The sequence below is a fragment of the Buceros rhinoceros genome, unplaced genomic scaffold, assembly GCF_000710305.1.
Source record: "Buceros rhinoceros silvestris isolate BGI_N320 unplaced genomic scaffold, ASM71030v1 scaffold4052, whole genome shotgun sequence".
NCBI classification, from domain to species: Eukaryota; Metazoa; Chordata; class Aves; order Bucerotiformes; family Bucerotidae; genus Buceros; species Buceros rhinoceros.
This window is the reverse complement of record NW_010400509.1, coordinates 39,286-48,737: the sequence shown is the minus strand read 5'-3', so window position 1 is coordinate 48,737 and position 9,452 is coordinate 39,286. Positions and strand designations below refer to the sequence as shown.

Here is a 9,452-nt window from a genome sequence, read left to right as displayed (position 1 = left end):
AGCAGGAATTGAAGAGCTTGATGGGCAGCATTCAGGCTGTCAAGACAATTATGTTTGGATTTTAGAAAGTGCTGGAAAGGAACTAGATGACAAAATTAATAACCGTGTTTAAACAGCTCCTAATGGAGGATAGAGGTAGGACGTAGGACATTTTCCATACAAGTCTTTTAAAGAAATAACACATAAACAAATGTTAATAAGATTTAAAAGATGTTTTAATCTTCCACTTCTTTCCCCCAATTCCTTTAGTCTAGCGGTGACGGTTGTTCCTCTGTCACCGCGGTGACAGTTACTGTTGCTGGCAGCCAGCTTTTCAGGAAGCTTTCACCAAAGATTGAAGTCTGAGTGAACATGTTTGTTGTGCTTTGGTTTGTTTCAAACATTTTCTGTATCTTACATGTAGTCTCAATAGGAATCTTCTGTTGAAAAAGAGGATGGGGTGTGCGTCTTAGAAGGATACTCAATTAGCTTTAAAGCTTTACAAAGCACTGGCTATTGGGTTCTGCAGTGGGTGCCTTTCAATTGCAGGCAAGCTAATTCATCAATTCAACATTTTCATAGCTGAAACAACTGCCTGGCTTGATGAGAATCTTATTTTTCTCTGATTCTGTTTTCAGGACAGCAAATAAATGCTTTTAGAACTAACTGCTGCTGTGATTTTGATTTCACTGGTGAGGGTACTTGATCATTTGTCAGTATTACTAATAGATCAGCTTCGAGAAAAAAATGTACTTAATGCACAAAGCACACTTATCCTTTAGATTGGCCATATTATCTTCCAGACAGTGGGCCTGGAGTGCACGGACTTCCTGGATTGCCACTCAGAACATACGTAATTTTTCCTGCTATACAAACTGCGCTCAGGATGGTGCAGAGAATTCCTCAGTTTACTCAACACTTTATTTACAATGTCCAAAAATAAGGACATACTAAGTTAAGTATTTCTGAAAAGTAGTTGCAAGGATCCTTTACTTGCCTTGAGAATTTGGGATTCATAGACAGAGGAATTCTTAATGTCTGGCAGAAGATGGAACTGAACTTTTCTGTTCTGACTATGCTGTAGCTGTCTTGCCTATTCAGAAGATTCATGCAGATGCAGTTATGCTATTCATGAGACTAGTAATCATGAATTTTCTGGCTGCAGAAAGCAGGTTAGACACATGTTCCATGCACTAGTTCATTGTTTCGATTCATTTGGTACCTCTGTGTAGTGAAATGCAACCTGGACCTTTTACACTCTGTTGAATTACAGATCTGGAAAGAGTCCTGCAATGTGCGAAAATTTTTACCGTCTGGAAAAGTCTGCTTTTTTAGGTCCATATAGTTTATACCATAGTTCTTTTGCAGCTTTTAACCCATCTGTCCACTGATGCAAAAAATCTGACAAAATTATTTTATTTTCCTCTGATGAGCTCTCAAACACACCACAGACCAAAGACTCTTTACTCCTGAAACTGGCATAAAACACTTAAAAAGAGGTAGTTGGCAGAACAGTATTTACAACGTCTGAAATGAATTAGCAGGTTCCAAAGACAGTTCAAACTGAAATGTTGAGGTGGATTAGAGAAAGTCTTTTATATACAACATATATTACTATTTTTAAAAATAATTTTAAAAATCAGATATTATTAAAATAGTTAACTTACTTTGTTTACAGTCACCCCCCTTTACTAAAGGGGACATAGGAGATAAGACATTTCTATAAAAGGCTCTCGTAAGTCCTTTTAAAGAAATGTATCTGGTTTGTACCTTGCACCAAATTCCTTTAAAATATTTTGGCTAGCTGTTTAACTGAACACTGAGACCGACAGAAAAACTGCCATGTCGCGTACTGTTAGACTGCTAGTTGAAAGTGGTATTGGACCTCCTGGAAGGCTACTATTCCACTGCAGAAGAAGAAGAAATAGAAACACTGACCTCCACAGTTAGAAACACTAAATGGAATAGCAACACTGACCACATGCTTCGCATCACATACTTCTCAGGCTGATCAGAAATCCCAGAGCCCTTTGAAGGGGTGCATGCAAAATGTTTAGTCACTGCCTCCCAAAGAATGCTGTTTCTATGGGAGAGCCTGCAGCCTCCTTTGTCTTGTCGAACAAACCTAATTTGTTAGCTCATTGGCTACAGGATCCGCTCCTGGGGGAGCGGGTACTGTCACAGAGGGTAGCAGGAAGGGGTGATTTGAATTCAAGGGTCTCTCCTCCCTGTCTGATGGAAGGTCTCTGAAAAAGGAGGCAGAAAAGCCTGCAGATTTAGACGTACTAAATATAAAACCCAGCTGCCCCATCATGTTTTCATCAGATTTTCTGAATTATGGAGCCCTTATTCATTTTGCTACTATTTTTTATTATCTTCATTTCTCAGGTTTTCTAAGAGCAAAGATAGTCAAGTGTCTTGGCTCACAGGGCAGTAACCACTCGTGGGCCAGGCTACAGAGAGTGTACGCAGCAGTCAGCAACCCTAGAAAATGGTGTTTCTCTCCAGCTGCAGAACTGGGACCTGAATTCTGCCTTGTGGCAAAGGGTCAGAGGGGTCATCTAGGTGTTGTCTTCAGAAAGTTAATGATTCCCAGAGTCTTTCTCATTGCAAGATAAGGAGCAAGTACTTTAGGGAGAGTCACTAACCAAATACTGGGTTACATAACTGTTTATGGAAGGACGCGCATTTGCTGGCAACCTTAAACACTAGACCGTATGTGTGTGTAGTTCGGAGATTCTCATCTCTTTTTTTCAGTTTGACTCTCATATGAACCTAAATGACTCTTGAGTAAAGTTACTTTCTGAGAGTAATAGACCTCCTCATACATTTTTTAAATAATTCGCTATACAAACAGTTGTCATAATTTAAAAAATACTCAAACATTGTATTTTATTATAGAAAAGTATTTTTCTGACTACGTCCTGTGTATGGTCCAAACATACAAACAGCTCAAATCATATATATGAGTCTCCCAACTTTCCAACTGAAAGAACAGAATTCCTTCTTTGAGCCAAATAATATATTCTGAAAGTTAAGAAACACTCTCTGTGGGATAATAAACCAAGTTTAGTGCAGTCATCACAATTCCTGCCACAACCCAAATGTGTTTAAAATAAAAGGGGAGAAGGACATAATCAGTCTTGCATATGCAGCGGTTTGAAACTACTGAACGTGTATCTCGTATGAAGACAGCAATTCTTGTTGCTGAAGCCAGAGAGTCGAAAAGGCATGCTTGTATGGTGGTGAGATAATTGCTACAAAGTCATGATCCAAAATGTCAGAGAGGTATGTTGCATTTCTGCTTAGGTATTCTTACTGCATTAAGTCCATGTGGTTTAAATTTATTCTTCCACAGAACTAAAATACGGGGGTGGGTATGCAAAATATTGACACTTCCATTTACTTTGGTGGCTGAGGTATCATCTACTTCTGACTCAGAACAGAGTTTTCAGAAAAAAATTGTCTTTACACAGATATTCTGCATAAAAAGAATTGTTAAGAAAGTTGTAAAGCCAAGTATCCCAGACTTTGCAGAAGTTAATTGGTTCACTTGGTTCACTTCTGCATTGTTTTTTAATCTCATTGGATTTACTAAAATGTTTGAGGCACATTAGGTGCAATCCTGGAGCACATCTCCCTGTTTACCTTCGTCTGAGATGAATTCAGCTCATGCACTTCAGAACTTCACTGTGTAAACCACAGCACAGTAAGTGGCGAAAATCAAGAGATTTCACCTCCAAGGATGGTAGAAACTAAAATCTTCTTGTAGATATATCCATTATTTCTCCCTCTTCCATCTTCGTGCAGTGCATGTAACAGAGCTGAATTAATGAACAGCTATTCATTAATTTACTTTAACGCTTTGTTCCATGTGCAGCCCAGAGCTCTTTTTTGCCTACTCTTCAAAACCTGCTCTGAATCCAGAATTAACATCCTCACCAGTTTTTCTCAGTGTTCATCGTAACAGTATGCAGGTACTTGGCAGCAAGTTCACTTGCAGTTCATCTGAGTGATGTGAAAGTGTGCAACAGTGCAATTCCTCTTCTACAGACAGGCTGGAGAAACTCTCTTAAAAGCTGTTGACTCATTTGGGATTCCAAGATTGAAATTCATCATACTTGAGAGGGGTTTTTTTAAGGCAGTTGAACATTGCTCTTGCTCAAACCTCAGCTGTTTGACCTCTGTTACAGCTGTGAGTGCCCATTCTTTCTGCAAATCAGACTCCAGATTGTCAAGCCAGACAGTGGTAAATGAAAAAAAAAATAATTAATGAGCAAATGTAAAAATAAATAAAAATAATTTAAAATTGTGTTTGAAGCAGGTTGCCTAGCAACCTGCTGGGAGTCTGATGGAAGAATTTTTGATAATTCCCAGTGGCAACATTCAGGTGCATTTGCCATGCTTCCTTTTCTGTGAAGTCTCTTGGGTTTTGTCCTGCACACTTTCAGCTTCTACAACAGATGGAAGAGGAGCTGTGAGAGGAACAGGTATCTTCAGTGGCCTAGCAGAGGAGCTGTGCTTGCCTTGGAGCTAGGAGTCTTCTGAAAGCAAGGTAGCCCTAGACCTAAATGAACTTGGGGCTTACTGTGGATTTGCATCTTGTGGTTGGTAGGAAGCTTTGATTGGTCTCATGGAAGGTTTTTTACTAGGCTGAGATGCTTCTGAGGATCTCCTCAATGTGAATTTTCCTGCCTATAGTAATGCCTGAATAGATGTTGCAGTTTTGCTTGCATCAGGTCTTCTCTCCTGTAGCCAGCTGCCTACATTACACAGAAGGTAGCACTGGGTCTGTTCGTCTGGAGAGTGTCATTGAAAAGCTCCAGAAGTTTTTAAAAGCTTTATTCTAGGAGTGAAAAAGGCAGCAGCATCAAAAAGGCCGTGCTACTACTGAAATCCCATCTAAAGGGCCTAGACGGTGATGTAGCTAAAGGACTGGGCTGTAACATGTCAACACCGAGGGTCCAAGCAAAGCTTGCGCAGACAGCATCAATTTATATTGCGTAACTCTGGAGTCCTTGATGCTGTAACCATAAAAATACTGCTTTTAGTGTAGCTCTCCCCCACCCCTGCCCAGGCTTAGAAAAGCAAACTGTGGTAGGAAAAAGAAGTATCGTGTAGCACAGCATCAGGAGGCATGAGGCTATATAGTGTAATGGTTAATGGCAGGTTGCGAGGTCTGAACTCTCGTGTCTGTAGTACCTCTAATGGTCAAGTGTCATGGTAGCTGTTGAAAGCCTGAACTGTGGGGATAGATTAGACCCTTTTGTGAGCAAGTTTGACATGTCTGTTGATAGTGGAAAGATCTGAGGAACTTGAAAGGGCGCATGTGCATTGTTCCCAAATCTTGTCTCGTTTAATTCTTTATCCCAGCCACGTAAGTTAGATCCAGTGTCAATGTAAGAGCTTTATTAGCCATCATTTGTCATAATGGGAGACCTGAGAGACCAATGTCCTTTGCTCTTTGTCATTAATATATAAATCTACTTGAAGACACGTGTAAAATAATTGGTTTTGCTGAAAGTCCGTCTCTGAAACTTCTAGAAAACAACTTTTTGAATAAACAAGATCTAATTTTGAGGTTATCTCTTCTCTGAGCCAGGATGTGTACCAGGTACCCTCCTGGTATCTCTCCTAACCTGAATCACTCTGTGACTCTAAATACGTTCTGGAACATGCAAATTAAAATGTCAGTGATGTAGAAAAGAGAGATGTTGATGATAATAAATGCCAGCGTGCTCAACTCAAGCTCTTAACAAGGGGAGGTAGTACATTGCAAGCCAACAGATAGCGATGTTCTTCATGTGTATGAAGCGCACTCATACTTCACCCAGCCTTGAGTATCACTTCGTTCTGATATGGATGCTCTACTGCCAGTGATACATACTGTCCGTGAGTGCGATAGTGTTTGGGAAGTTACTGTGGAATAGCTTCTTTTTTATTCTTTAGAAAATGACCGTGTCCAGCCTCTCAAGTGATTTCTGCCATTTATTATTTCGATCATTATCTTGAGCATTTAGAGATTATTAATAATTAGAGTTCTATAAATTTAATAACTGACAAGGACAGTATGGTGTCTCCACACAGGAAGTTTCTATGTACAGTTTCTATTTGTAGAAACATCTTAAGTTTTTCAAGTATATTAAATCTACTACTGTGCTGAGAAGAAATAAGAAGGAAGTATTCTTATCTTTAAGCTTTGCAGTTAAAGGTATTTTGGATTAATGCACTAGATCATAAGCAGAATCTTTAAGATTAATGAGCTAAATATTGGAGCAATCACATACTTTCCATTTTCATCCCTTTGCAATTGCGCACTGGGATCTCCTAACATTCCTCCCTCTCCTCTCTGTAGAGTAATGGAAAGTCACAGGAGAAGGGGAAGGAAGGGAGCTGCTTGTGCTTAGCATTCCTGGTACTACTGCAAAACTTGTGTATGTTTTAAAAAAAAACGAACACAAAAACCTTTTCTTTCTCTCTATAAGTTACACACAGTTAGCATTTGCAGGGGGAGAGAGAGAAAGAATTAAAACACCTTGATCAGTAAGGTCTATTGTCCTAAAATTCCATTTTTTTAAGAAAAGATCTCTTTGTCTAGCAAACTGCTCCCAAGGAGCAGTTGAGTAAGGCTAGGTTGGCAGCCACTCAATTCCCTATCTCTACATTTATGTGACTTAAAAAGCTTGTATATCCTCAGTCCCCATTGAACTGAAATTGTGTTCAGACATTAGCTGTGCAGCTGGGAATATTTGCTGATTGATGTTTGTTTGTTTCAATAAAAGGAAGAAGAAAAAATAGTTCCAAATGCGCACAGAAGTTGTTGTTCATCAAGTCAGTTTATGTGCAGTGTGAAAGCTTTCCTCCTCGGGATGCTGACGTTACTATAGGGTCTCCTTACAACATTTGTATCTCTGTGGGTTTTTTAGCAAGTTGGAGCTCATGCTGAGGGGTTTATGCATATCCCAGAGTCCTGCATTTTGCTATCCAGTAGAGTGAGTATTATGTTGCCTCTGGCTTTCAGGCTTTGTTTTTCTGATAAATGCTGTTGAGGAACATCTTGAAAGAAGTCTCTGTCCCAGAACTAACAACTCTGATAATGGAGGATGGAGGCTTCTCCATATTAGGGCTGGAAGATTCCTTTCCTGTTTACAGCTTTCCCAGCACTCAAGTTTCACATAAAGATGTGGGGCCATAAAGCTCTTAAATCCTTTCTTCCAGGATCAAAGATCAGCCATGGCAGATTTTGTTGATGCCAGATTGCCATATCATCTTTGAGGAAGATAGTGCAGTCAAGTACACTTCAAAACTATTCAAAACCAAGTACGGTCAAAAACATTTCAGGCAAAGTAAACCCACGTGTCAAGCAAATAAAACATCCTTTTATTAATCATGTACATATCAGCTGATCCTCAGAGCCTAGAAGGAATGAGATCCTTTTTGCTGTAAGTGTTGAATAAATGCAAAGAAGTAAGTAGTTTCCAAAAGACTATGGTCTTTTGAGGTAAAGAGACTGAGAGGAAAGGGTTGGAGCAAACAGCCAGTGAGCGCACACAGCAGCTGTGCGGCTTGGACTCAAAGGTCTCTATAGAAAGTACCTGATGGCCCCTCCTGTCCCTGCTCCAGCTGCTTCACTAGGTTGTCTTACATTTTGCAATTGAGAATAGGTGCCTGAAGGTGTTTCTCTCAAGTTAGCAGTAGCCCTTCCACTCTGTCATTTCCCTCTCGTGTTCAGTAGATTTAGGTCCAAATGTGTGAGGTGCAGAACAATTCAGAATTGGACCTTTCTGTAGGTCTAACTCTGAGGCCTTTCTTTAAAGAGCAGGCAAAAAGGTCCTTGGGAGTTCACTAGGACAAAGTGTGACTTCATGGTGTGCCACCTGCCATACACAACCTTAAAACCGGGCTCAGCCTGTTAGCATTTAGGTTGCTGCTGCAGTCATGCCTAGAGTTTGAATGTTGCCCGCTCCTCCTTCTGGATTCCCCTTAGTTGTGGAGGACCAAAGAAAACCTTACATATTTGTGGGTGCAGGATGCAAAACATGGTTAATCCAACCATCTCTTGATCGTTGTCTTCTAGGTAGCTGTAACTGCACAAGTGTCGAGCTGCTGTGTGACACCCTGTGCCCACTTTTTGTGCCTTTCTCCTGATTTCTTAATTTTTGTTCGTTGGCACAGCTTCCTAACCACTGTGCAGTGGAGGGTCCGCCCTGGCTAGTTTAACCCCTGTACACCCTTCCAAGCAATCTTGTCAGTTAGAAGGACAAACCAAAGCAGCCACTTTATTTTCCAGCTTTTTACCTCCTTCCTGTTCACCTGCTGCTGGAGGATCCAAGTAGTAAAGCTCATGGAGGTAGATAAAAGCCCAGGGACCTCAGAGGGTGAACGGTCTGTGTTTTTGTACAGCAGAATGTAAGCTCTGGATGGGGCATACTCCTGAAAACATTTTGGTATCTAAATATTGAGGCACGGTTCTTTCAGTGAGATTGTCAGGAGGAGGTAGGTTCAGTGAACAAGTGTTCGTTTCATAAATAACCTATTTTATACAACAGAAAATGCTGTGGTTTGAATTCAGAGTATGATTCCGTGTTCTAATAACATGTCTCTAACAAAAAAAAAGAATAGTGGAAAATTTAGCTCAGGTCAGATAGTACTAAGATCGGGATTAGAATAACCCAAATAATTAAAAAGAAATTGTTAATTAGAAACTAATAGCTGGGATGTTTGACATAGCAGATCATATTACTGGCATTTGTTTCTGTTACAGAGTTGAGCAGAGTTGTGCTTAGGAACAAATGCGAATTCAAAATACTTCACAGATTACTATTTTTTTTTCGTCCATGACAGTTCTGTAATTTATTTAGAATTCAGATTTATTTTTGTTTGCTGCTATTTCGAGTACTGCTTCAGAGTAACTGTCATTGTATTCATCTAGGATTAAAATTCATTATAGCTGACTAAAATAATTGTTATGGTATATATATTATAACAATTGTTGTATATAATTGTTGAAATTCATTATAGCTAACAAAAATAATTGTTATAATATTCCTTCCAAGTTAAGCACAAGGTTCTCGTTCACATGGGCACTTCTTGCATGCAGGCCATTTGAGCTCTGTGTAATCCAAAGCTGTACTTAGTAGAACACCGTGGGGGCACGCTTGTCTGTTATTTATGAAAACAGTAGCTAATAGTGATGAATTTTTAGGAAGAAATCTAGAAACTGGACTTTTTGACAACAGCACAACAGGAAAGGTTTGGCAGCACAATCTATTTTGCGTTTGTGTTATTTCAGATTGTCATATTTTAGGCAAAGTGCTGCTGATCATTAGTAATCTGCTGTAATATCTTGAGCAGAACAATTATTCTCAGAAATAAAACATTACTGACAGAATTTGAAGATTTTATGCCGGTTCTTCTGAAGAACAAATGCTTTCAGGGCATGTTGTAACCAGTTCTTGGTATTCACAGATCCT

General features: G+C 39.6%; 1 protein-coding gene across 1 annotated transcript in view; it reads left to right on the top strand.

Annotated features, from left to right (window-relative positions):
• Window positions 1–9,452, top strand: part of LOC104489684 (xaa-Pro dipeptidase-like) — a gene marked incomplete at its 5' end in the record, with an annotated part of 38,196 nt that overhangs the window by 280 nt on the left and 28,464 nt on the right. The window lies entirely within an intron of this gene.